The sequence below is a fragment of the Lissotriton helveticus genome, chromosome 3_1 (assembly GCF_964261635.1).
Source record: "Lissotriton helveticus chromosome 3_1, aLisHel1.1, whole genome shotgun sequence".
Lineage (NCBI taxonomy): Eukaryota > Metazoa > Chordata > Amphibia > Caudata > Salamandridae > Lissotriton > Lissotriton helveticus.
The window spans coordinates 1,824,679,779-1,824,705,709 of NC_136061.1; the positions used below are offsets into that span (position 1 = coordinate 1,824,679,779).

Consider the following 25,931-nt stretch of genomic DNA (forward strand, 5'->3'; position numbering starts at 1 on the left):
ACAGACTCTAAGACTGGAGCATGCATTATTCTACATGTAGTGCGTGATGAAGAATATTAAATGACCATTAATACAGTATTTCTCTTACATGGAGACGTAAAGGCTAGACAATGACGGAAACTATTGATGCGATTCAGTAGCTTAGGAATGCAGAGAAGGAGGGCTGGACTGATAACTAGAATCATAACATACTCTTGGCAGACTCAGAGGCAGAGCCAGGCCGAGCCGGGCACTGCGAGGCAGGAAGTAAGTGAAGGGTCGAGGATACAGGTGGGGGCTGTATCGCTCCTCAGCGAGGGTTTAGGAGACAGGAGCTGACTCTGGTGTCCAGGCCCTTTTGAGGCCTAGAAACGGGGACTTTACAATGAAATAACGTGCACACTGGGAAACGTGGCAACGTAACTTTACATAGGCCTAATATTCGTAGTATTCACGAGAACTGGAAACTGGCATACTAGAGATGGACACAACTATAATTGCATCTTAAATCGAACAGGGGGAATACATATGCATATTAATCATGCACACATAACATAAGATGGAGAACACGTAGGGACACAGAACATGGCAAAATTTACTTTTCCACAATGTGCCCTGGTGTATTTGCGTATCTGTACTTTTATATGCTTGTGTTTCGATGTGTGCATGTGTATGTGTGCTTATGTATGCCCTGGTGTATTTGCGTGTGTATGTGCCCTGGTGTATTTGCGTGTCTGTGCTTGTATGTGCTTCTGTTTCGATGTGTGCATGGGTGTTCATGCTTATATGTGCCCTGGTGTATTTGCGTATCTGTGCTTTTATATGCTTGTGTTTCTATGTGTGCATGTGTATGTGTGCTTATGTATGCCCTGGTGTATTTGCGTGTGTATGTGCCCTGGCGTATTTGCGTGTCTGTGCTTTTATGTGCTTCTGTTTCGATGTGTGCATGTGTGTTCATGCTTATATGTGCCCTGGTGTATTTGCGTATCTGTGCTTTAATATGCTTGTGTTTCGATGTGTGCATGTGTATGTGTGTGGTGCTTATGTATGCCCTGGTGTATTTGCGTGTCTGTGTTTTTATGTGCTTGTGTTTCGATGTGTGTGTGGGATTTTGTACACAGCTGTACCGATGTGCGGGTGCTTTCAGAAACTGTGGGGAGTGAAACAAAACACGAGATTGGTGAGTTGTGTCAGGACGCTACTGCGTCTGGCCTTGTTGTGTTGCCCCTTCGCCTTGTAAGTCACACGGTAATGATAAATTCGGTTTTGGCATTACAAGTGAGATGTTGCTGCTGAGTTTGACTACTTTTCATTTTATTGTGTGCATGACAGGAGCTTAGTGAGTTCACAATTGAAATCACGAGGCACTTGGTCGGATGACCACACTTCTGGCTTCATAGCAGCTCGGTCCTTGTGAGTTCACCTTACTCCTTGTGCATAACGCAGCTTCCGTTGGTTTGTATTTTTGATTTGCTGGATTCTGTTTGTTTGACATGCTGTCTTGGAAGTGACACAGCTCTTGTGAATTCACACTCACACTTCGCCTTATAAATGATAGATCCCCTTAATCAAATTAAAGCACTATAGAACAATTGGTATTTATGTCCATCTTGCATCCAGCGCACCCGCCAGTACAACCGAGCAATGGAATTAACTAAAGACATCTTGCATTTTTACAACGGTTTCTACTGTGGAGACAGAATACCAATATGTGGGTAGTCTCAGAATGTCTATATTTTACATAAAACGTGCAGAATGGCACGTCGGCAGACCTGCGAGGTCTTTACAGGTTCGCACTGACTTGAAGCACTGGGGGCTCGGGCATCTCGCTTCGCTGCGGTCTGCGGACTGTCTCCTAAGGTTTTTTCCTCTCCCAGCAAACATGAAAACACAGCCCACAGGCCTCAGACATCTGGTAGTCCAATAAAGTGATCCTGCCTCAGACACCGAGCATTGATATCGGCTCACTCAATGCAGGTGCAGGATTCATCCTTTGCGTCAAGCTTCCGCTCAATGTGCTTCTCACATGACGTCTACATGCATTTAATGGGGCTTTGTGCGTCTTCACTTTTCTGACCAGTGTGCAGTTCCTCGGCATGTGCAATCGCAGCGCCAAGAAAGACTTGTGGTTAATCGGCTTCCATTGCTGTTTTCGCGGGAGGAAGCCGGCACACAACAAAAACAGCCAGTTCATTTTTAACTGGCCTTGCAAACGAACATTGTAAAGAGCTTTGCAGGCAATTACTCTTTTTCATGCAGTAAATTGGGGGGAGTACCTAGAATGCAAATCTATTTGTAAAAAAACCAAAAAACGCTATTTTCGATACTCATCAAGAACTTCGTAGCCCAAATATGGGCCGGACATCACTCTCAAAAGAAGTGAAGGTTGTTCATGGGCCTTTTACGAGATACAAGCAAGCAATCAGTACATAGATGCTGTCTGCAGCTGCGTGGGACGTCAATGACTGCTGTACCACAAATGTAAAAGTAACATGAGGAGACCTGGGAGGGCGGGGGCTGCCCGCGCATGCGCAGCATTTCTAAATTTTATTCTGAACATCCCCAGTTACAAATGCCGCGCATGCGCGGGCAGCCCCCGCCCTCCCAAGTCTGGCAGCTGAAGTCCCGGGTCCCAGGAGGGGGCCCGGGTGAAGAAAATCGGGAAGACTGGTGAGGTAAGAGGGGGTGAGGGGTGTAGCTGTGTGTGTGCGCGTGTGTAGCTGTGCGTGTGTATGTATATGTGTGACTGTGTGTCTGTTAGCTGTGCGTGTGTATATGTGGGTCTGTGTGCCTGCGTGGGAGTATGTGTGTGCACGCGGGCGAGAGCCTGTCTTGCTGTGAATCTGAGTCAGGGGCTGGGCTTGCACGCCCACGAGGTTAAGTCGACGCTCGTGCCCGGCCTCTGTCTCAGATTCCCAGGAGACGGACGGTTATAGTAGTCGAGCTGGACTCCAGCATGCTTCGCATGCTTTCGAGCTCGACCTAAAAATCTGAGACCGATTCATCTGCCTTTTGCTTACACAATGCTAATACAGTCCAATCTATCTTTTTAGGGGGAATAATCATCTTTAACTTAACTGATATAGCTGTAGGGAGATCTAAAATCAATTTACACGGTTTCTGTGCAGGCTCCCGCTCTACATCCATTTGTTCTAACTCTTTCCATAATGCCCCAAAAGTTGCATGTTCATCAACTTTACGCACAGTTCTCCACATGTCAGGCAGCAATATCAATCCGAAAAACAAATCAATATCAGGCAAAGTCATAGTACAAGAGCTAATGGCACCCTCAACTTCCCCATAAAAAGCTGCTGGAATATACGCGGACCAGGCAATGCATTTTTAAGAGCCAAAACATCCGCTCTATTCCAAGGAGTATAGACCCAATTATAAATAAAGTAATCCTTCGAATCGGCAGAACTTTTATCATCATCTGTTCTCTCGCCTCTAGGAGGAACATACAAAGGCGCGGCTTCCCGCATAGGTTTTGCATGAACTATCATAATCTTATCTGTTCCGAAGATGGAAGCTTGTGCCACGCCGGTCTGAGATGTTTGTGCAGCTGCGTCTGCTGCCTTTTTTGCCTCTCGCAAACGGATTGCCTCAACACGTAATTTAACCAAGCGCCTGATAGAGTCAGCCACCTAAGAAAAGAGAAAAAGACCATCACGCTTTTGCTTACAATCATTTGCTATATCAACAGGCTCCAATTCCTCAGAATATTTCCTAAACCATTCAACAACTTCTGTGGCAAACACCTCTGTAAAGTATACTTGCTCCCTTTCCTACCAATTCTTCATGTCATCTAAAAGTTCAGAGGCAGTATTACGGGCGGCCTTGCGAGCAGCAGATCTAAGCACAGCAGAACGCGCAGTGGGCAACATAGAACAAGTTTCGCTTTATCCTGATCTGTATAAGATTCCTCATCGGGCTTATGAGAAGCGTAAGGGAACATATGCTTAGGGGGAGAACGATCTAATAACAAGAATTCATCTTGCGGTTTATTAATAAGTATGGGCGAAATTTGCGAATTCGCGGTTTGAGCCCCACACAGGGGCTCAAAAGAAGGCGGTAAAAGTACAAGAAGAAGGTTTTAGGTACATATAAGGTCATACAGAAAATGCACAGTCAATAAGTGGGAGGAGCTAACAGTGGCTGTTTTTGGCAAACACATCCTGACAGTTACATTCTAGTGGCAGCTGAAAAACAATCAATCAATCAATCAAAGCATTTATATAGCGCGCTACTCACCCGGAGGGTCTCAAGGCGCTTGGGGAGGGGGGGTCCGCTACTACTCGAACAGCCAGGCCTTGAGCTGCTTCCTGAAGGCGAGGTGATCTTGGGTCAGGCGGAGGTGGGTCGGGAGGGAATTCCACGTCTTGGCGGCCAGGTAGGAGAAGGACCTTCCTCCTGTGGTGGCTCTTCGGATGCGCGGGACGGCGGCAAGGGCGTGGTTGGCTGATCGAAGCTGGCGTGTGGGGGTGTAGAAGTTGAGGCGGTTGTTGAGGTATCTTGGGCCTTGGTCGTGTAGGGCTTTGTGTGTGTGGGTGAGGAGTCGGAACGTGATTCTCTTGTTGACCGGGAGCCAGTGCAGGTCTCTAAGGTGTCCGGAGATGTGGCTGTGACGGGGGATGTCCAGGATGAGTCTTGCTGAGGCGTTCTGGATTCGCTGGAGTCTCTTCTGGAGTTTGGCAGTGGTTCCGGCGTAGAGGGCGTTGCCGTAGTCCAGTCGGCTGGTGACGAGGGCCTGGGTGACCGTCTTCCTGGTCTCGGTGGGGATCCACCGGAAGATCTTACGTAGCATGCACAGGATGTTGAAGCATGACGAGGAGACGGCGTTGACTTGTCTGGTCATGGAGAGGGAGGAGTCCAGGATGAAGCCCAGGTTGCGTGCGTGGTCTGTTGGTTTGGGTGCGCTGCCCAAGGCAGGGGGCCACCAGGAGTCGTCCCAGGCGGAGGGCGAGGATCCCAGGATGAGGACTTCCATCTTGTCTGAGTTCAGTTTCAGGCAGCTGCAAGATCAACTGAGTATGTGCGAAGCAGAAGAGGCTTAATATAACCTGTCTCTAGGCAGATTTCAAGGGCAGACAACAGCAAGGTAGGACAGAGCACATGGCATGCACGTGGTAGCACATGGCAAACAAGATGGCTGCCAGAAATACAAAATGGATTCCACAAAACGGACAAGATAGCCTCTATATACAGGATGGTTCCTGCTAATGCTAACCTAATCGCTGCCAAATTACAACCCCCCCCCCCCCGGGCCTACTCCGGGCACCCCCCACCTCTCCCACACCACGATATTGCACATCAACATCATGAAATAATGAACAAAAACATTCACCTGAAGTTGCACCTTTACAACAATTAACATACATATGAGTACGGAAAATCTGATTCATTCAATCACCATTGAAAGTCCAAACAAAATATCACATTCAAATCTGTCTCCAAACAACTCTTTTGAAGAGTCATGGTGGGGCATCTCTGGACAATCTGTGAGTCACAGCCTGCAAGACAATATCCAAGATAAGAAGGTGTGTCAGGCACTCAAGGACAGAGAGAGAGAGAAAGAGAGAGACTGAACAAGGAGTGCAAGGCCAATCGGACCCTTGGCCCATTCATACATGCCGACTACTGCGTGTGTTTCGCAATTGGTGCACCCCAAATCTAAGACCTGGCATCAAGGTCAGCGCGAAGGCCACATCACATTTAAGAAATGCAAGCAGTAGTCAGGCTAAAATTAGGTATGAAAGCTTCTTTGTCTCAATACACAAGGCAGAAGGACAACATAACATCCGACCTTGGTCTTGAATGCGACTGGCACACCCTGCGTGAGATACCATACCAGCCTCCGACGACTCCCACACCACGAACTGCGCTAATGAAAGACCAACGTGTCCACACCCCACACACACTTGTCCCTGCTCTAGCTACACCTGCAAGGGATGCCCTTGACACATTGGTTAAAATAACCCATTCTTCCAACCGTTGCACACACATACGACTCATTGCCCAGGGCTTTGGCATATCGTCCACCGAACTGCCGCCGGTCTGAGGATTGCCAGTGCTACCAGACCAACAAACACAATGGAAGGCAATCCCGGGCACATGCACAACTCCTTCATGTGGAACTGTACCGTGCACGAATGCTGCATCTGTTGGAATCACTGCCAATGGCAGTGTTGCAAATCAGTTTCTGTCTGAGTTTCCGTTTTGCCTATATCACCTGCGTCCAGCCCTGGTTCCGCTGTCGATCATGCACATTAGAGTGGCCCATGGAGGTCTGCCTATCCAACGCAACAGTAGCAGAATTGGATTATGACTTGTCCGTGTGCCCCCTATTGGCCCACGAACAGGAGTGTCACTGAGATACCCGTGAATGGGATGCCTTGATCTTTGGCGTATGTCCTGGCAGTTGTGCATGGGAGATTGCACAACTCCTCGTGTGCAGTGACCACATCGAGGCACTCCCCTATTGGTCTGTGTTGCGGATTGGTGAAACAGCATGGACTGAGCACATCTACCCGGACCAGTTAATGGATTGGCTCTCCCTGGTGTTCCTTGAACTCAGCGACGATGTACTCTTGGAACAGACTGCACATGAAGCTGCGCTCGCATTCATGGATGAGTAACTACGTTCCTGCAGCCACATCTAATTGTCACCCACAGAACAGGTCCCCACATCTTGTTGCATCTTGGGGAATGCTCACATATCCCACCACAACAGTGGACATGTCTTCCTTCGCCTGGACTCAGAATGCATGTGCGTTGAACTACGCATGTGTACACACACCTGTGAAAGGTGATGCAGTGCCATGGGCGGAGCAGCACAGGGTCGTTTGTCAACGTTCCCAATTCGGACATACTGCTGGGGGGAGAGTACACACATGGCAATGTAGTACGACATGTGACCTTATAGGACCATTTCACCTGCTCACTGTCAGCAGAGCAGACAGTCGCCGCAGTCCGCTGGTGCAGCACAATGCCGATCCCATGGGCTATGAGTCGTGTCCCCTGACACGGGGCAATGAGCAGATGCCAAACATCACATGACTCGTCCAGCAAGGCAAGGTGGGCTGAGCGCCTTGCCATCCGTAATGATTTGTGTACATTTTTGCCTCCCAATTTCTTGCACCTCGACATGTTCCCATGCTCCGTGTAAGTGTCTCAAGCATTCCCCTGCATGTTTTGGCCCTAGTCTTGCCCTTACTCACACGTACATGCTAATAAAGTCTATGCAAATTCACTAGTGTCCAAGTGTGATGAGTGTTGATTAGAATGACTATTTGTGTGCCTAAATGAGCATTGTCCGCACACAGGGAGTGACTGACTGACACATGTACAATGGGGGTGGGTCCCTTTTGACTGATCCACCTCTGTGAGCCAGACATTGTGTTTGGGATAGTTGCTGGCAGACCTGTGCACTTGCGTGTCTTCAGCAATGTGAGTATGGTGTCCAACTTCTTGTCATTTAGAGCAATGTTATACATCAAAACAGACTGTGTTCACACAGATGTGTGTAAGTAGATATGCAAAGTGACGTTCTGTTGTCTCATGTGATGGAGGACACCACTACTGGCCTGCTACCGATTTTGTCATTTCTACACACAGTCCTATTTAATACATGGACGTGTGCCTATGTTGGGGGGTTGCAAAATTGTTATTCAAGTGCAATGAGGCCACAGATAGTTCACACCTGCACGGTCATCAAATTGACCATGTGGCTCAGGGTCCAACATGCGCATTGATGTCATTTACCAGGGTGTACCTTCTTGTGCAATCAATGTTCCTACATCCATCCATACTTTCATACTTGAGTGAACATAGACATCACACATGTGTGTGATTTTGAATGTTTTATTCACATTCTGTTGAATGCCGCAGCTGTACATGGCCATGCCAAGCCCACATTACATGGTAGCCCAGTGGTGGGCCAACCAGAGTCTTTTGGGGAATGAAAAGTGAATTTTAAGAGGGAGAGTGCAGTCCGCAGCTGGATTGCTGAGGAATTGGTAACCAGTGAAGATATGGCAGTCCATGTTGGGGTCCAGGTGAATGTCGCAGGGTGTTCTGGGGGACAGTGGGAGGTGTTGTCCCAGGGCATGATGCATTTCGCTGAACCAGGCAGGGACAGGCCATGTGGTGGGGATGGATGCTACTACCTCCTTCCTCACACAGTCATTACCATCTACATCTTACTCCTCTGATACGTCTTCTATGTCTGGTGTGTCAGGTGTGTTTGATGGTGTTATGGCTGCATCACTGTGTGCCACTGATGCATCAGGGTGCGAAGTGATAGGGCTGCATCACTGTGTGCTACTGACACATCAGGGTGCGAAGGTGATAGGGCTACAGCACTGTGTGCTACTGACACATCAGGGGTCGGAGAGTGTGTGCCGAAGTTACCGCTGCAGTTATCTGGGACAGGCTCAGTGGCAGCAATGGCAAGATGAGCAACTGCAAGGCATGGAAGATCCCAACTACATCGTACTGGTGTTCCACGGTGGCAACCATACTTCCAGCTAGCATCTGCTCCATGGTGTCCATTGTCCTGCGCATCTGTGCCAACTCTGTGCTGTCTTCGCTGGTGCCTGTCTGACTAGACAGTTCTGGTATCTGTGTAATGGCCCCAGCGATGTCAGCCAAGGATTGTCGGGGAGCATGGTGCAGACAGTGGGTGTCTGTTAGGGACTGTAAGTGGTCCCTGATGGGACTCAGACACCCACATATGGCATCAAGTTTGGCTGCCACAAGCTCGAAACCTACCCGCTGCTGATCAGCCATCTCCTCCTGGCAACCCAGCACACGGTGTTGCAATTCCATGTGTTGGTCGGTGGGGTCCTGGAAGACAGCCATGGTGGTGTGTGTTTCCTGCTGTGTGGTCTGTGCAGGGGGTGGGGGTCACCTCGAGGCAGCTGGGCTGCCCTGCTCCTGGGGGTGGGGTGCGGAAGCTATACATTAGCTGGTGGAGGGTGTTGGAGCATATGTGCAGGTTGTCCTCTTCATCATCACTGATGAGATTTGTGGTCTGCTCTGAAGAAACTGTTGATTGTCTCTCTGCAATGTAAAGGGGAGATACAGGTTAACTGAGTGTCCCATGTATGTTGACGCTTTGTAGATGTTTACATACAGACGGATGTATGACGTTACAACGCAGGCTATTACAACGCCTGCCTTTACAACGCGGTTTTTACATCGCATACCATTACATTGCATAGCGCTTTTGGGTGTTGGATAGTGAATAGTTTATGCTTTCCATCAGATTCCCCAAAAGCACCAACCTTTGTTAAAAACGATTCCCAAAGTAGCATTGACTATATTTTGGTATCTTTTGATATTTGGTCCTCCCTATCTGACTTCGTAATTGACCCTAGGTATGAAAGTGACCATCGACCATTGCACTTGTCAATGGACCATAGATTAATCCCTAGTACTAGGAGTCCGATGGATTATACTATGTTGGATATTCCAATTACTAATGGCCCTTTGATGAGCAACAATAGGCGTTCCCTTAAATGGGCTAGCTTATTGAGTAATAAAGAGGCATTATCCAGCATTTATTTACTTTTTGCTGATACTTTTGTTAAACATTCGCTCCAACCAGTAGAGGGTAAGGTTTTTATTGACCTACATACTGAATTCTTTAAAGCCTTGGTACCTTTCGTGTCGAAAATGCCAAATAAAAAAAAACTGCAAAAAACTACCTCTATTGGCATTAAACCCTGGTACAATAAGGAATGTCGAAACTGTAAGGGTTCACTCCTAGAGGCAATCAAGAGTAAAAAACCACATATAATTAGGACCTTAAGGCAAGAATACAGGAGGGTGCAGAAAAAGGCTAGAATTAACTGGGATGAGGAATGTTGGGAGAACATGTTAACAGCCGTTAAAGCAAAGGATAATGTGGGCTTCTGGAAACTGGTTGCTAACGAGAAAATTGGAGAAAGGTCACCGGATGAAGTGTTTATTGGTGAGCAAACCTGGGTTAACCATTTTACCCACTTGTATGAAGCACCAGGTAGTGAGGTGACTGTTGATGGAAACAGCTCACGGTTGGCCTCACTTGTAAACACTATAGAGTTTAGTCTTGAGGAAACAGAGTTGGCAATAACCGCTGTAAAAAACGGTAAAGCCCCAGGACTAGATAAAATACCGGGGGACTTGTACAAGCATGAGATCAGTGTATGGGCGCCTTACATAAATAAGCTTTTTAATATATTAATGGCTGTAGGGAATTTACCAGATAGCTGGCGGGGAGCAGAAATTATCTTAGTTTTTAAGAAGGGAGATAGATATGATCCTTCTAACTATCGTCCCATTTGTCTTTTAGACATTTTACAAAAAATCTTTTCAAGGCATCTTTTAAATCGAATGGATTTGTGGATCGATGAGAATGAGATCTTTACAAAGTTCCAAGCAGGCTTTAGACGGAACACAAGCACGATAGACCAAGTATTTAGGTTTTGTTGCATTTGTTGGAAATATGTTTCTTTATTAAAAGGACATATTTATGTAGCTTTTGTTGACCTTAGGGCAGCTTTTGATTTAGTTTTGCGGGATCGTTTATGGGATTGTTTGCTTGCACTGGGTTTACCAACATGTATACTCCAGCAGATTAGACGATTACATGATAATAACTTTGCAAGAGTACGTTGGGGCCCAAAAGGGGAACTAACAGAACCCATACCTATTAGACGGGGAGTCCGCCAAGGATGTGTGTTGACCCCTACATTTTTTTCCTTATTTGTCAACGACATCCCAGAATACTTAGATAAATGCAATAATGATTCCCCAAAACTGAATGGTGTGAGGGTCCCCTCACTCCTATTTGCGGACGATACAATTCTGATTTCGCAAACGCCCATGGGTCTACAAACACTTCTAAATTCCTTTCAAATGTATTGTGACTCAAAAGGTCTAGAAATAAATACGAAAAAAACCAAATGTATGTCCATAAATCCCCATAAATCATTTAAAGGGCAATTCTTTCTAAATAGCCAAAGGCTTGAACTGGTTTCAAACTTCTCGTACTTGGGGGTTTCCCTAGATTCATCAACCTCATGGAAAACGCAAATTGAAAAGAGTAAAACTATTTTCAATCAGAGTACTTTACCTATCATAAAGCGCCATGGGGCAAGTCTAAGCAAGTCCATCTCACAAGCACTAGAAGTTTTTAAATTTAAGGCCCAATCTGGTGCTTTATATGGAGCAGAAATCTGGGGTGTAAAGGCAGGTAACATCTTTACGATTAGTGAAAACACTTTTTATAGAAGGCTTTTGAGACTGCCCAAATGTACTCCACTTGTACCATTATTTATGGACTTAAACATGAAAACATGAAAAGAACAGATCACCTTGCATTACTTAGGCCACTTTTGCTCTGGGTCAGACTCTGGAGTACTCTGGATCTTGTAGATTATAGACAAGGAATATTGGAAGTTAAGAACCTTGATGTTTTTACTACTAACCCTTGGCTTAAGTATGTTAAAAACTGGTTTTATCGGATAGGCCTTGCCCATTTTTGGGATGATCCAGCGTGTTTGAGACAAAGATGTAAGACTCTGGTCAAGGCAAGATTTTGTTCTTATATAACACACACAATTACCAAAATGGCGACTCATGTGGATCCATTACACGTAGTTTTCTTGATTTCAAGGACTCTCCACTTTTTGAAGACTTTTTAGATGAGATCCAACCACCCCTAGCAAAAAGCCTGTACTTAAAATTTAGATATGGTATACTTAAAACAAAACTAGTACTAGCAAGATGGGATAAGTGATGTTTACCCATACAGACTACATGACAATGTACATTGTGACTGTTGTGGTGGAGCTGGCTATTTGATTGGAGACAGTGGAATTTTAGACTACATGATGGATGCGTAGTCGTACTCATACATTATCATCTCACAGTGTCTTGCAATGCCAGATGTGAGTGGCCAGTTACCACACACAAGCAGAACCTGTTGTGTCCTCTGTCCTGTGGTGTAGGTGTTGCACTTTGTACCATATTGCCATCAGTGTTGATGTGCTGTGATTGCTATGTATGTGTGCTGCATTGGGGGAGAGTCGCCCCTACAGCTCAGATATCGCGGACCCTTATCCCTTTCAGGCGGTGTGCCTTTGACTTGCGTGCTTTTCAGGGGCTGGGATGTTTGCGACTTGGGTCTTTTGTGCTCTTGAACAGATTTTGTGGTCTTGTGCATTGTTTGCCTGCCGATGTGTTATGGACGTCATGGCTTGTGGGTGCACTTGGATGTCAGAGTGTGACCTGCTCCTTTAAGAATGTGATCCACACTGGGCCACCTCAATGTCGAATTGTGAACCATGTCAATTATTTTAACTGCAGCCATGCTATCGGTCATGCTGTGTCACTTGCATAGTCAGTGTGGCTCACAAAGCCACTGCTTTTCTGGATTCTGCACAATTGCATCGTGTTTCTATGTGTGCTGCAGTGTGCCACGGGTATCAGGGACAGTGCAGTGTGCTACATATGTTTGTGCATGGGTGCCATTGAGCCCATCTCCCCCCGTCCCCCAGTCCCTGGTCGTTACTCACCCTGTTGCTGTTCGCTATGGTCATATCGAGCTGTGTCCAGACCCCCAACTCCTTGCACCATTTCCACACTGGTGACTGTGGCCACCATTTCCTCTAGCTCATCTAGCTCCGCCTGTGGCGCAGGACTTCCACCTCCAGTCACCTTTGCTGTCTTCCTGTTGGCGACTAGTTTCTGTTTGGTCTGGCTTTGCACATCATGCAAGCACCTCTTAATGTCCTTCATTGACCTCCTTGACACTCTACTGCATTGACATTGTTGACGATGGACTGCCATATTTCCGTTTGTGTTGCCAATGATGCAATGGAGGTGACGAAGAGTTGTTGGTGGTGTTCTGTCACCTCCGAGACGATGATGCACTCTTCCTACGGTCTGAACCCTGTCTTCCTCTTCCTCTTCTCCTTGCCCTTCCCTGAACATGGGGTTCCTGACTGGTCCTCCGTGGGGCTTCTGGGGTTCGGGTTGTCCTCTGCATTCGGACCGGGTGCATCAATGGTGCTACGCAGTTTGCTTTGGTGTTGGTGTTTTTTTTTGTTGCTTTTATAGTGCATTTTCCTGCATGACGCGTGGGAATTGCAGGCCTGTAGCTGGTTGTCGCATATTTTTGTATTGCGATTTGGGGCATTGCAACATTTTTGGCATTCGTGTTTCGCATTTTTTGTGCGTTGCGTTGATTTTTTTGCAGTCATTTGGCGCATTATCCTGCTGCTATCTCATGGTGCCACCGGGTTGGGAATTGGACATTGAGACGGTGTTTTTTTGTTGTGATTGACTGCGATGTGCAAAGATGCATTAAGCAAAATTTGCAATGTTTATCACACGTTCTTCTGAATATCCCCCTCAGTTTGCACTCTTTTAAAATGGACGTGATCAACTGCCTTGTAACAAGATATATCATTCAATTGACAGTAGGCTTCTTCCATATAAGTTTCCTTTGACCACATAACCTCATTGCCCCTCTTGTCAGACTTTCACACCACTATATCTGGAGGTTTAAACAATGTATTCATTATTATTTTATAGCCCTTCTCAAACTCATACCTCGCACTAGGGCCTAGATGTAGGTAAATGTGAATTACCGATTCATAAATACCGAATTTTACCGATTCGGTATTCATGAATCGGTAATTCAAATGTAGGTAGAAAATCGGTAACAAATACCGAATCGGTATGATTCGGTATTTACCGATTCTGTAATTACAGAATTGGTATTTGCCATTGATTCCTATGGGCCATGAAGCCCATAGGATTCAATGGCAGTTACCGATTCGGTAATTACCGAATCGGTAAAAATACCGAATTTACAAGGGGGACAGGGTGTCACTTTGACACCCTGTTGCACCCCTGTACCTGGCTTGTGCGCCATGTGGCACACAGACATGCCCTTAGGGCATGTCTGTGTGCCACATGGCACAGGTGTACATGCACAGATGTGCATGTACACAAGAAATCGTTATTTACCATGCAATTGTATTACATGGTAAATAACGAATTATAAAGGCCCTATAGCACTGTTAGAAGTGCTACCTACATAGGAAAATACAGATTCGGTAATTTTACCGATCGGTAATTTTACCGATTTGGTAAAATTACCGATTCGGTAAAATTACCGAATCTGTATGTTTTCAGTGCCCCTACATACCAATGTCAAAATACCGGTCGGAAACAGCCAAAAATCGGTATTTTCGGCCGATTCCGACCGGTATTTTGACACCTACATCTGGCCCTAGGTTCCTTGGTATGTAAATCTCCTAATTTCTTAATAACCACTTCTGAAAATTGATCAATAAGATCATTGGTATAAAAAGGCACTATTCTCGACTTGGGTTTGGAAAGTGAACCCCCCTCCTCAAATACCCATAGTACTTGGCTCTCTAATACACTATCCACATTCCATTCATTCATGACACCTGAATACTCATTTTCCAGTTCAAATAATTCCTGCATTAAATCTACATCTTCTACAAAAAGTTTTCTTGGTTTTAGTTCTGCATTCTGTACAAGATTACCAGATTGTTTATGTTCACTTTGCATATTTTTTTTATTTCTTTTTATTTTATTTTACAGTTTTATATAGCGCAAACTTGACCCGAATCGGGAATCAGGGTGCTTTACATAGCACCAGTTGCATTACATGAGGACACATTCGTTTCTTGTTAGGCACAGGGAGATTAAGGGGCATATACATCAAAACATACTTTTGTGACTTGCAATTTGCGATTTTTACCGACTGGCAGTTTGCGTGTCGCAAAAGGCGATGCAACAAAATAATCGCAAAAAAATTGCGATATCGCTATTTGCAAGTCGTAAATTCCGATTCCCAGAACACTATGCAACTTGATGATGTCAGAACCAGGAAGTGGCAACACCCATGCAGTTACCTGTGTGCTAAGAGGGAGGAGGAGGAAGAACACTGGAGAACAGCAATTGAGAAAATGTTGTGAGTTTGAAATGTTACAGACATCAGCATGGCAAAGGAAACACCCCTGAAGGAGAGAAAAAGGCAGAAGAAGTTCTCAGAGAAGGAATTGGAATTGCTAATTGAAGAGGTGGTCAGGAGCCATGACAAATTATTTGATAAACTGTCTTTGCAAGTCCCAGAATCAGAAAAAAGAAAACTGTGGCTGGCAATGCAAACCAAAATTGATGCAGTGGGAGTTTATTTATTTATTTATTTATTTATTAGCATTTATAAAGCGCAGCATATACCCTAAGGTGTCTTGGCGCTGATAATTTGCCAGCTTAATGTTGAGTAAGCCGCCATGCTCAGACCTCTATTCTATACCATGATCTTATTTATGAAATAGCCAGGTTTTCCGTTTTTTGCGGAACTGGAGCAATGTGGGACATGCTCTGATTTCCTGGGGTAGCGAATTCCAAAGCTTGGAAGCCGCTACCACAAACCGTCGGTCTCCCCACATCACTGTTCTGGTGCGAGGTACCATTAGTTGGTTGCTGTTAGTTGAACGCAGCTGGCGTATGGGTTGGTAAGGACATAAATGGTATTGAAGAAACTGCGGGCCCTGTTTATTTAGTGCTTTGTAAACAATGCACTGTGATTTGAATCTGAATCTGTTTTGGATCGTCAGCCAATGTAATTTTGAGATGGCATTAGAGAGAGGGGCAAACTTAGGGATTCCCAGAACAAGACGAGCTGCCGCATTCTGTATGGTCTGTAGTTTTTTTATCACTCTAACTTGGGAATTAATAAAAAGCCCATTGCAATAGTCAAGGGAGGTCAGGACTAATGAGCTCACCAGAGTTTTGATGGCAGTAGTGGGGAGATAAGGACTTATTTTCCGGATCATGCGTAGTTTATGATGGGCTATTGAGGCCACTTTGTTAGCGTGATCCATGAAATTTAGGTGGTCATCAAAAAGTATTCCTAGGTTTCTTACTTTTGTAACTGGATTGGGGGGAACACCAAAAGTTTGGGGCCACCACGAGGCCGGCCATTCTGGTGAGAGTTGTCCGAAAATCATTACCTCGGTTTTTTCCGAGTTAAGTTTTAAGCAGTTCACTGCCATCCACTCGCCAATTTCCGTCAGACCTCTCTGGAATCTTTTAGCTACCTCCTCTCCATCACCTCTTATTGCCATCACCAATTGAGTGTCATCCGCGTAGGAGGTAAGGCTCATCCCATGTGCTTTGATGACATTGGCCAGGTCCGACACATAGATATTAAAAAGTGTCGGACTCAGGGATGAGCCTTGAGGTACCCCACACGGTTGTGACAACTTAGCAGATTGGTAAGGGCCAAGAGTGACGGCCTGCGTTCTCTCGGAGAGAAAGGAAGCAAGGAGGGCTCTAGCCGTGGACGATATGCCCATTTTTCCGACACGGTCGACCAAAATACTATGGTCGACCGTGTCGAAAGCTGCTGAAAGGTCCAGCAGTACCAACACCGCTGTACCACCTTGATCTCTTATTATTCTTACATCTTCAGATGCTTTAATAAGGGCGGTTTCAGTCCCGTGGTATTTACGAAAGCCATACTGAGTATCGTCCAGCTTTTTATGGGTTTCTATATACTCAGTCAGTTGTATGTTCATGGCCTTTTCCACCACTTTGGCCATGAACGGGAGACTGGCAATGGGTCGATAATTTTTTAATTCTGACTTATCGGCACCTGGTTTTTTTAATTGTGGTTTGAGCAGTGTGGTTTTTAAATTAAGGGGATATATCCCTGATTGCAGGATGGAGTTGCAGACTTGTGTCAGGACTGGTATAATCGAATCCATCACCGGTATAAGTGCTGACAATGGACAAGGATCCAGCTTGGATCCAGCTTTGATTGTCGATACAATTTTTAATACCTGATCTTCTGTAAGAGGTGTAAAATCAGAAAAAGATGATATTTCTGTAGATCGTGGGGCCTCCTGAGTAATGTTAAGAACCTTGGTATGCATGGTTTTAGCCATAAAGGATTGGTAAATCTCGTCCACCTTAGAGAAGAAGAAGGTGGCCAGGGCATTGCACATATCTTCTGTTTGAGGTGGAGTCAGATCGGGGGTGTTACCCGAAAGGGCTTTAGTTATATCATATAATTTTTTAGTAGAGTTCTTTGCCTGCTCGATTTGCATCATATAGTACTCTTTTTTTGCCTTTACAATCATGGCTTTATATGTTGTCAAAGCATCCTTATATTTGGTTTTATTTATAGGATTATAAGACACCGCACACCGCAGCATTGGAGATCTGCGCAAAAGATGGCACGGCCTGCGCAGTCGTGAAAAAGAAAAGGTTGCGAAGAGGCTTGCAGAGGCTAAAAAAACTGGAGGTGGACCATCACCCCAAGTCAGCCCCACAGTCATGGAGGACCTTGTGGAGTCCACCCTGCAGCCAGAGGCAGGAGGTGGAGTCACAACAATTGATTCTTCTGCACCACCCTGTACCTCCCAAGGTAAGATGCATGCAACTTTATTTCCACATTTCAGTGTCTGCTAACAACCAGTGTAAATCAGATCAGGCTTGTGCAGGAAAAAGTAATCCACTACATGTTTTACTTATGACACACCAATGCATTATGGGAATTGTAGTCAGCAAAAGCACAAGGGAAGTCTGGTGTCTAGAAAACATGATGATTTAAAACACATTGCACCATGGAAGTTAGTCTACACACACACATTGTAATTTATAAATATTTTATTGTACATAATTTTGTACAAAATTAGTAAACATGTTCTAACAGAAAATTAATAACGCACTGTTTTAAATCACAGATACATGTGACCAAGAGTCTGAGGAGACTGATGACCATGCACCAGCTGAGAGTGAGTCCCAGTCAGAAGACGACATAGCTGTCTCACCTACACCCACCACACCAGCACCGAGGAAACGCAGGACCACTGTGGCTCCATTGCAAGCATTTGGAAGTGAGGATGATGGACAACCTGAGCCCACAATATCAGAAACAGTAGTGACACCCACATCCAGACAGCAGCTGTGCTGTAGGAACACACAAGTTCAGAGAAGCAGGGCATCAGCACTCTTGAGATCTGGCGCTGTCGAGACATCCAAGTTGCATGATAGGCTGGAGATTGCCATGTTAAGGGTACAGCACCTGCAGGTGAAACACATGCTTTTAATGCAGGGAAACCTTACAACACGTGCATGTGAAAGCATGAATAATCTAACTATTGCTGTGCTGGACGGTCGCAGGGAGAACATGGAAGATTTTGGAGAACTGACTGGAGTACTCAGGGAGCTATGCAAGGTGCTAAAGGAGGATCAGGGTTCCCATCGCAAAAGACACACACAATTACTTGGACTCGGATACACTAAGGCCACCAACCTTCTAAGGGGCATATTATCAAGAAATGGAGTTAAACGTATCGCCGCTTTAGCTGCAGGAAACTGCTGCTAAAGCGGCGATAATGGGCTTGATAATGTACCCTTGTGAATTCCAATAGAAGCCCATGTTCTAGTGTGAACATGGGCTTCTATGGGAATTCTCGACAGCATATTATCAAGCCCATTATCGCCGCTTTAGCGGCAGTTTCCTGCCGCTAAAGCAGCGATGATCATAACTCCATTCTTGATAATATGCCCCTCAGTACTGACACAGCACAACTATCATGACATGCAATAGCCATGCAGTTAGAAATGAGCCATTGCTGCAGAGATATTGTCAAGGGACTGGTCCAAGTGACTAATGTTGTGGATCAGATGCAGACCAATGCTCTTGCTGCCAGCAGTATGATGGGGAGAGGTGAAAGTGAGGATGCCTCCAGTCACAGTAGCAGCCTGGCACCAGTGCCAGACTCTAGAAGGCGCAGCACTCAGAATACTGCAGGATCCGAGACCTCACAGAAGGATGCGTCTGACCCCCGAGAACGGGCGATGGGAGTGAGAGGACACAGGAGATAGTGTGGCCATGTTCATAGCAATGGTCACTGGTGAAGCAACCAGTTACTACCCATGTCTGGACTGAACTTAAGTTCCATGACATACCATGTTTGTGTTTAAAACAATGTAAACAGGCTATGCTAGCGTGCATTAACACAACACTTTAACTTGTTTTCAATAAATCTATTTCGCAAAGTTACAGCCTTGTGTTGTGTAGCAATATGCCTATGACCTAACATATTACCTCACATATTACATAACTCATAACATGGTCATTCACATCACTGATGACATCAAGAATCACTGGGACACTTTTTTGGGAAAATGTCATGAAGATTTGTCATTTGTAGTCCTAACTAAAGCTACCTACTGGTGCCTGCCAGTAGGGAATATATATATTCCCTACTGGTGTTTGCAAGTAGGTAGTTAAAGCTAGGACCGAGTTTCCATAGGAAGAGCATTTTTTGTTTTGCTTATAACTTTGGCGTCGTTTGATGAATGAAATTATCTAAAACAATTCTTTGTTCATATCAGCTCCTATGTTGAAAGTATGGGGGTGATTTGTCAAAGGGGGCCGAGATAAAAGGGGGGTCCCAAAACGGGTTTTCTCCATGTTAATTTCTATAAGAAACTTTAGACAAGGCTACAGGTCGAACGGGTGAAAGGAATTACCCAAAATTTGTCAGGGAGATGGGGTTTGGTCTAGAAAGCATGCTTTTGTTTATTTGGTGTAAATCCGTTCAGTAGTTTTTGAGAAATATCGAAATTTACAGATATCGATATTTGCGAATTCTGCCATCTGATTGGCTGAGACGTTACGAGCACAAGCTTGCTGCTGCCAACGGTTGTAACTAGGAAGTATTGACTGCCATTTGGTGATTCCGTTGAAGCGAGTAAGGGGAAAAAAGGGCGAAAAAAGTTGGAAAAGAGGGTAGGAGTAATGTAACCTCTGTGGGGGAGTGCGAAGCGAAGTAGTCACTCTTACCGGTCTGAAAGTGCGGTGTTGCTCAGAGTGACATGGTGCTGATATGATATGGTGCTACACTCGGGTATGAAACCGAGAGCCTAAACCGTGAGGTAATTGCTGTAAAGTGAAGTGGTCTGGTCTTTGTAGCATACATGTGCAAGTAGTTTTAGTAGGCGTTTATACCATATAGGGAGTGGGAAGCGAACTACTGACTGCTATGATGCGTTTATACTATATCGGAAGCGGGAAGCAAAGTACTCACGCCTACCGGTGTGAAGATTAGGGGATGAAACCGAGGTGATTGCTGTAAATGGAAGGGCTCTGGGCGCTGTAGTATACGTGTGCAAGTAGTGTTAGTAGGCGTTTATACCATACCGGGAGTGGGAAGCGAACTACTGACCGCTACCGTGCGTTTATACTATACCGATCTGATTGGTGTACATTGATGGGCTCTGGGCACTGTAGGATACTAGCTGCTGTAGTATAAGTGTGTAAGTAGTGTTAGTATGCGTTTATAGTATATAGGGAGTGGGAAGCAAACTACTCACCCCTACTGGTCTGAAGACACGGGGTTTAATCCGTGAGCCTAAATTGTGAGCTCATTGCTGGAAAGTGATGTTCTCTGTGCGCTGTAGCATACCTGTGGAAGTAGTCTTAGTTTGCGTTTTTACAATACAGGGAGTGGGAAGCGAACTACTCACTGCTACTGGTCTTAAGAGTCGTGGATGTAACCATGAGTTCATTGCTGTAAAGTCATGTGCTCTGTGTAGTATTCCAATGTAATTCATAGTAGAATGTTAGTATGTAATTCTACTAGAATCTAAGTATGTAATGTTAGAATGTAGGGCTGTCTTGAGGGGAACCTTGCGGAGTTTGTACACGTGCTGGAGAAGACGGTTGCCTTGCAGTCTGCTCCTGTTGGTGGCTGTTTCAGGTGTCTTGTTTTCCTGTAATAAATCTACTTATCGGATCCACTGCTGTCTGCCTCTTCACTATATAAATTTGGCAACGAGCGGGAAAAGGTAAAAAGAAGGCAGCACTCACCAATATTTCAAAATTGCTTGCGTTGTGCTGAAGACCCGTTTTCTTTGTGTAGCTGTTTCTACTTATGCCATGGTCGTCAGCTTATTGAACTATGTCATCCGACTTCTGGTAGGATTTATGTTTTTAGATTTTATGCTTCCTCTGCTTCTTCACTACATTCTGGTCGCTGTACTACACATGTGTAAGTAGGGTTAGTATGCGTTTATACTAACAAATGCATCATGGTCCTAGGGAGGGCGACCTCTCAGGCGCAGCTCATAAAATGTCCCGGGGTGTGCATCTGCGGGACATTTGTGTTTGCTATTAGAGGGCGGGTGCATGGCTTCCACCCTGTGATAGCAAATCCTTGTTTGACTACTTGAAGTGAGAGGAGGAAAACCTTGTATCCCTTTAATAGAGGGGATGCGGATGGTAAAAATTGAGAGAAAGAACCCCCCCCCCCAAAAAGCAGGGTCTCACCCGTTCATTTAAATGAGGCCCCTGGAGAGTAATGTTCCGTGGCCAATCCAATTATTATATTGCGGGGTCTCTGTAGGACTGGGGATCTTAATCTCACATGTAAATTAGGCGAGGAAGGGCACAGAGACGTTTCGCAGTCTAGGGGACTGCCACCTTCCCGGGTATTATCTTCCCAGTATTGTTTACTAATTGTTCGGGGGGTTCGAGGCCAACTGAAGTCTGGGGATCGCCACACTCCGGGGCTTTACTTAAATATGCAGGGTGGGCCTCAGCAGTCCCTGAAGCCTCGGTGGTCCTATGCAGTGCCTTATTGGTTCTGTAATCACACGGGCAGTACACATGGTGTTATAAAGTGATACACTTATAGAACTCTTGCAGTTGTGGAATTACCCAGGATTCCTTTGTGTAATAGTCAGTTGGATTATGTTTGGTAGGTGCACTGTAATATTACAAAGGTTTGCTCTCATAATCTCCTATAAACAGATGATTTTCCCAATAAACTAAAGACAAGTGTTGTCAGAAAAAGAAGACCTATACACTCAGTTATTTATTTGGAAAAAAGTAACCTTTATTAAAACACAAATAAATAGAAATGTAAGCGTGTTAGAACAAACAGTATAATATAAAAAACGTGAGTTGGACTCCTGTGGAAGCAGCGTAGAAAACCTGCAAGACAAAAATGAAACATAAGTATGTGTGCTATGTGGAAGAGGTAAAGAAAGGTAGTCCGAATGAAAGGACAATAGTGAGAATAGGAGGGAAAGGGAGTGGGTGGAAGGGAAAAGGGGAGGGAGAATCAAAAGAAGAGAGGGAGGCGGAGACAGAGCGTCAGCCTACTGCACCCAGCCCTCAGTGTTTACCCTCCCTTCACCCGTTTGTCTAGGACGCTGGGATCCACGAGAAAGAGTGTGGTCCAGCAAGTCCTTAAAATGGAACATATGAGACCATAGATTGGGGGCCATATTTTCAAGGAACGGCGATAACATTATCGCCGCTTTACCAAGTGTATGCCTGATCTTCTTAATGCTGTAAAGTGCTAGTGCAAATAGAAATTGCCAGCTCATAATATCATAATTCATGTAAAAATTATAAATAGATAATCATAAGTGTCATTATATGCCGAAAAATATGTAAATGCCTCACGATATATATATATAATCAACCCTGATACATATAAAGCATTGTATCAATAGATGCCAATCATTATTGTGTTGCAACCTACCATATCTAGGACAGTTAAAGAGTAAAGTGCAAGTGCATGTTTCATAGTTACTTATATGATGTTGAAATGAAGGGGAGATATTAACAGAAACATTTCATATGCCTGTAGTGCAATATATCTTTCATTGTTGACATTATGAAAAACCTGTTTGTGTATACATTAATAACAACATAGATAAATATCCACATCTTAAACAACACACTCAGGAATGTCAAATATATATCCAGGCATTAAAAACAACAGTAGTTAAGAATCATAAAAGGTAGTGTTGAAAAAACCTGTTTCAAATCAGCATACGACCCTATAAACCCCACTAACACCAGGCAAAACCAACTAAGACCAGAAAAAATCAGGCAAAACTTAGTAAAACCAAGTATACACAGGTAAAACAGAGTCACAATAATTCATCTAAAAACAGGTTAAAACCTTAAAGACCTAATACCCAACAGATAACCGAATGCCTACAAAAAACCATGCTGACGATGTTTACAGGAAATTGTACAGATCTTCTCCTGTATTAAGACCATTCTGCATCTTGGTATCAAGGGTTAGGATATACTGAGATTCTAAATGACGAAGTTTTAATTCTCGATTCCCTCCTCTATTTGATTTGGGTACTGCATCGATGACAAAATAACTCAAATCATTGCGATTATTGTTGTCTACAAGACTGAAATGCCAGGCAACTGGGTAACTGGAATCTGAGTTCATTATTGCCCGCAAATGCTGTAGTATGTGATTGTATACTTGTAACTTTGTACTACCCACATATTTGAGATGACGTGCATTGCAGTACATAAAACAGCATGGTCAGTGCGGCAAGTTAATAACCCTCTGATCTTGGTAGGTTTAGTCTCAAAAGCATTTGTGAATTCAGTTGTATTGGTTCCAAATTGACATGATAATTTACAACAAGAGGGAGAAGTCTGTTAGAAGAAGGGCAATCACCACTCCTAGTGAGTGGTAGGTCCAGCCTCAGTCGTGCCCTCAAATAATGAGTGATTACCAAAAAAAGCTGGGCTGTTCCTAAGTTTAAGGAATGTACGTGTCCCTGTGGTGTGAAGGATGTTGTAGGGCCTCGTAGAGTCCTACGGTTGGGCATCCATTTTGTTGGATGTAATGCCCTCACACACCCTTTCAGGTGTCATGCTTCATCATCTGGGCTTGCTCCTCGTTGGGTCGGCGGTGCAATACCCAACGGGCGACACCTCAAAGAGGGGCTCTTTGGCGGAGATCTTTTATCCAACTGCCATTTAGATGAAGTGCGGGTGTGGGGCCAGAAGTGCGTAGACGTGTGAGTGTGGATTAAAATAAAGCTAGGAGTACCAGGAATGACTTTATTCTGGGTGTCCCCTGCTCTAATTAAGAATGAAAACTATCCGGTACTCGCTGGAATGTTATGCTTCTGGTTCACAAGTCGCGGTTTAGTGTGTGCTGTAGTCGGTCGACATGTTTCTCACTCTAATGCAATGGCTAGCGATTCTTCAGGACCTAACAGTAGAAAGTATATCTAAGGTATCGACTGTCTACGTCAGTATAGATAATGTCTAATATTTAGAAAACATTCAAGTGTAATTAGCTCACAGAAAAAGATTTTTCCTGCGTGATACCTTTGTTGGGCTGCATCTACCTAATTGGTTATGTATACAGGCAACAACAGTATCCGGCGGGTTATACAGCGTGTTAAACCATCAAGTATTTGGTTATTCCTGTGTCGTCTCTTCTGTCACCTACCCCTCGCTGCCGGATCTGGCGACTTTGCTGTGGATTTATTGGGGTAAGACGAAACCCCGCTGAGGTCCCCACATCTTGTTGCATCTTGGGGAATGCTCACATATCCCACCACAACAGTGGACATGTCTTCCTTCGCCTGGACTCAGAATGCATGTGCGTTGAACTACGCATGTGTACACACACCTGTGAAAGGTGATGCAGTGCCATGGGCGGAGCAGCACAGGGTCGTTTGTCAACGTTCCCAATTCGGACATACTGCTGGGGGGAGAGTACACACATGGCAATGTAGTACGACATGTGACCTTATAGGACCATTTCACCTGCTCACTGTCAGCAGAGCAGACAGTCGCCGCAGTCCGCTGGTGCAGCACAATGCCGATCCCATGGGCTATGAGTCGTGTCCCCTGACACGGGGCAATGAGCAGATGCCAAACATCACATGACTCGTCCAGCAAGGCAAGGTGGGCTGAGCGCCTTGCCATCCGTAATGATTTGTGTACATTTTTGCCTCCCAATTTCTTGCACCTCGACATGTTCCCATGCTCCGTGTAAGTGTCTTAAGCATTCCCCTGCATGTTTTGGCCCTAGTCTTGCCCTTACTCACACGTACATGCTAATAAAGTCTATGCAAATTCACTAGTGTCCAAGTGTGATGAGTGTTGATTAGAATGACTATTTGTGTGCCTAAATGAGCATTGTCCGCACACAGGGAGTGACTGACTGACACATGTACAATGGGGGTGGGTCCCTTTTGACTGATCCACCTCTGTGAGCCAGACATTGTGTTTGGGATAGTTGCTGGCAGACCTGTGCACTTGCGTGTCTTCAGCAATGTGAGTATGGTGTCCAACTTCTTGTCATTTAGAGCAATGTTATACATCAAAACAGACTGTGTTCACACAGATGTGTGTAAGTAGATATGCAAAGTGACGTTCTGTTGTCTCATGTGATGGAGTACACCACTACTGGCCTGCTACCGATTTTGTCATTTCTACACACAGTCCTATTTAATACATGGACGTGTGCCTATGTTGGGGGGTTGCAAAATTGTTATTCAAGTGCAATGAGGCCACAGATAGTTCACACCTGCACGGTCATCAAATTGACCATGTGGCTCAGGGTCCAACATGCGCATTGATGTCATTTACCAGGGTGTACCTTCTTGTGCAATCAATGTTCCTACATCCATCCATACTTTCATACTTGAGTGAACATAGACATCACACATGTGTGTGATTTTGAATGTTTTATTCACATTCTGTTGAATGCCGCAGCTGTACATGGCCATGCCAAGCCCACATTACATGGTAGCCCAGTGGTGGGCCAACCAGAGTCTTTTGGGGAATGAAAAGTGAATTTTAAGAGGGAGAGTGCAGTCCGCAGCTGGATTGCTGAGGAATTGGTAACCAGTGAAGATATGGCAGTCCATGTTGGGGTCCAGGTGAATGTCGCAGGGTGTTCTGGGGGACAGTGGGAGGTGTTGTCCCAGGGCATGATGCATTTCGCTGAACCAGGCAGGGACAGGCCATGTGGTGGGGATGGATGCTACTACCTCCTTCCTCACACAGTCATTACCATCTACATCTTACTCCTCTGATACGTCTTCTATGTCTGGTGTGT

At 45.1% G+C, this 25,931-nt stretch overlaps 1 long non-coding RNA gene across 2 annotated transcripts in view; it reads left to right on the forward strand.

Annotated features, from left to right (window-relative positions):
- Positions 1–25,931, forward strand: part of LOC144825173 (uncharacterized) — a 406,218-nt gene that overhangs the window by 55,622 nt on the left and 324,665 nt on the right. Inside the window, exons 2-3 of one of the 2 annotated variants that reach the window (XR_013609314.1) lie at positions 17,201–17,440; positions 17,760–18,356. The exons of the other annotated variant lie outside the window; for it this stretch is intronic. This is a non-coding gene — a long non-coding RNA (uncharacterized LOC144825173). Of the gene's footprint in view, positions 1–17,200; positions 17,441–17,759; positions 18,357–25,931 lie in introns of those variants that run through there. 2 annotated transcript variants of the gene reach the window in all.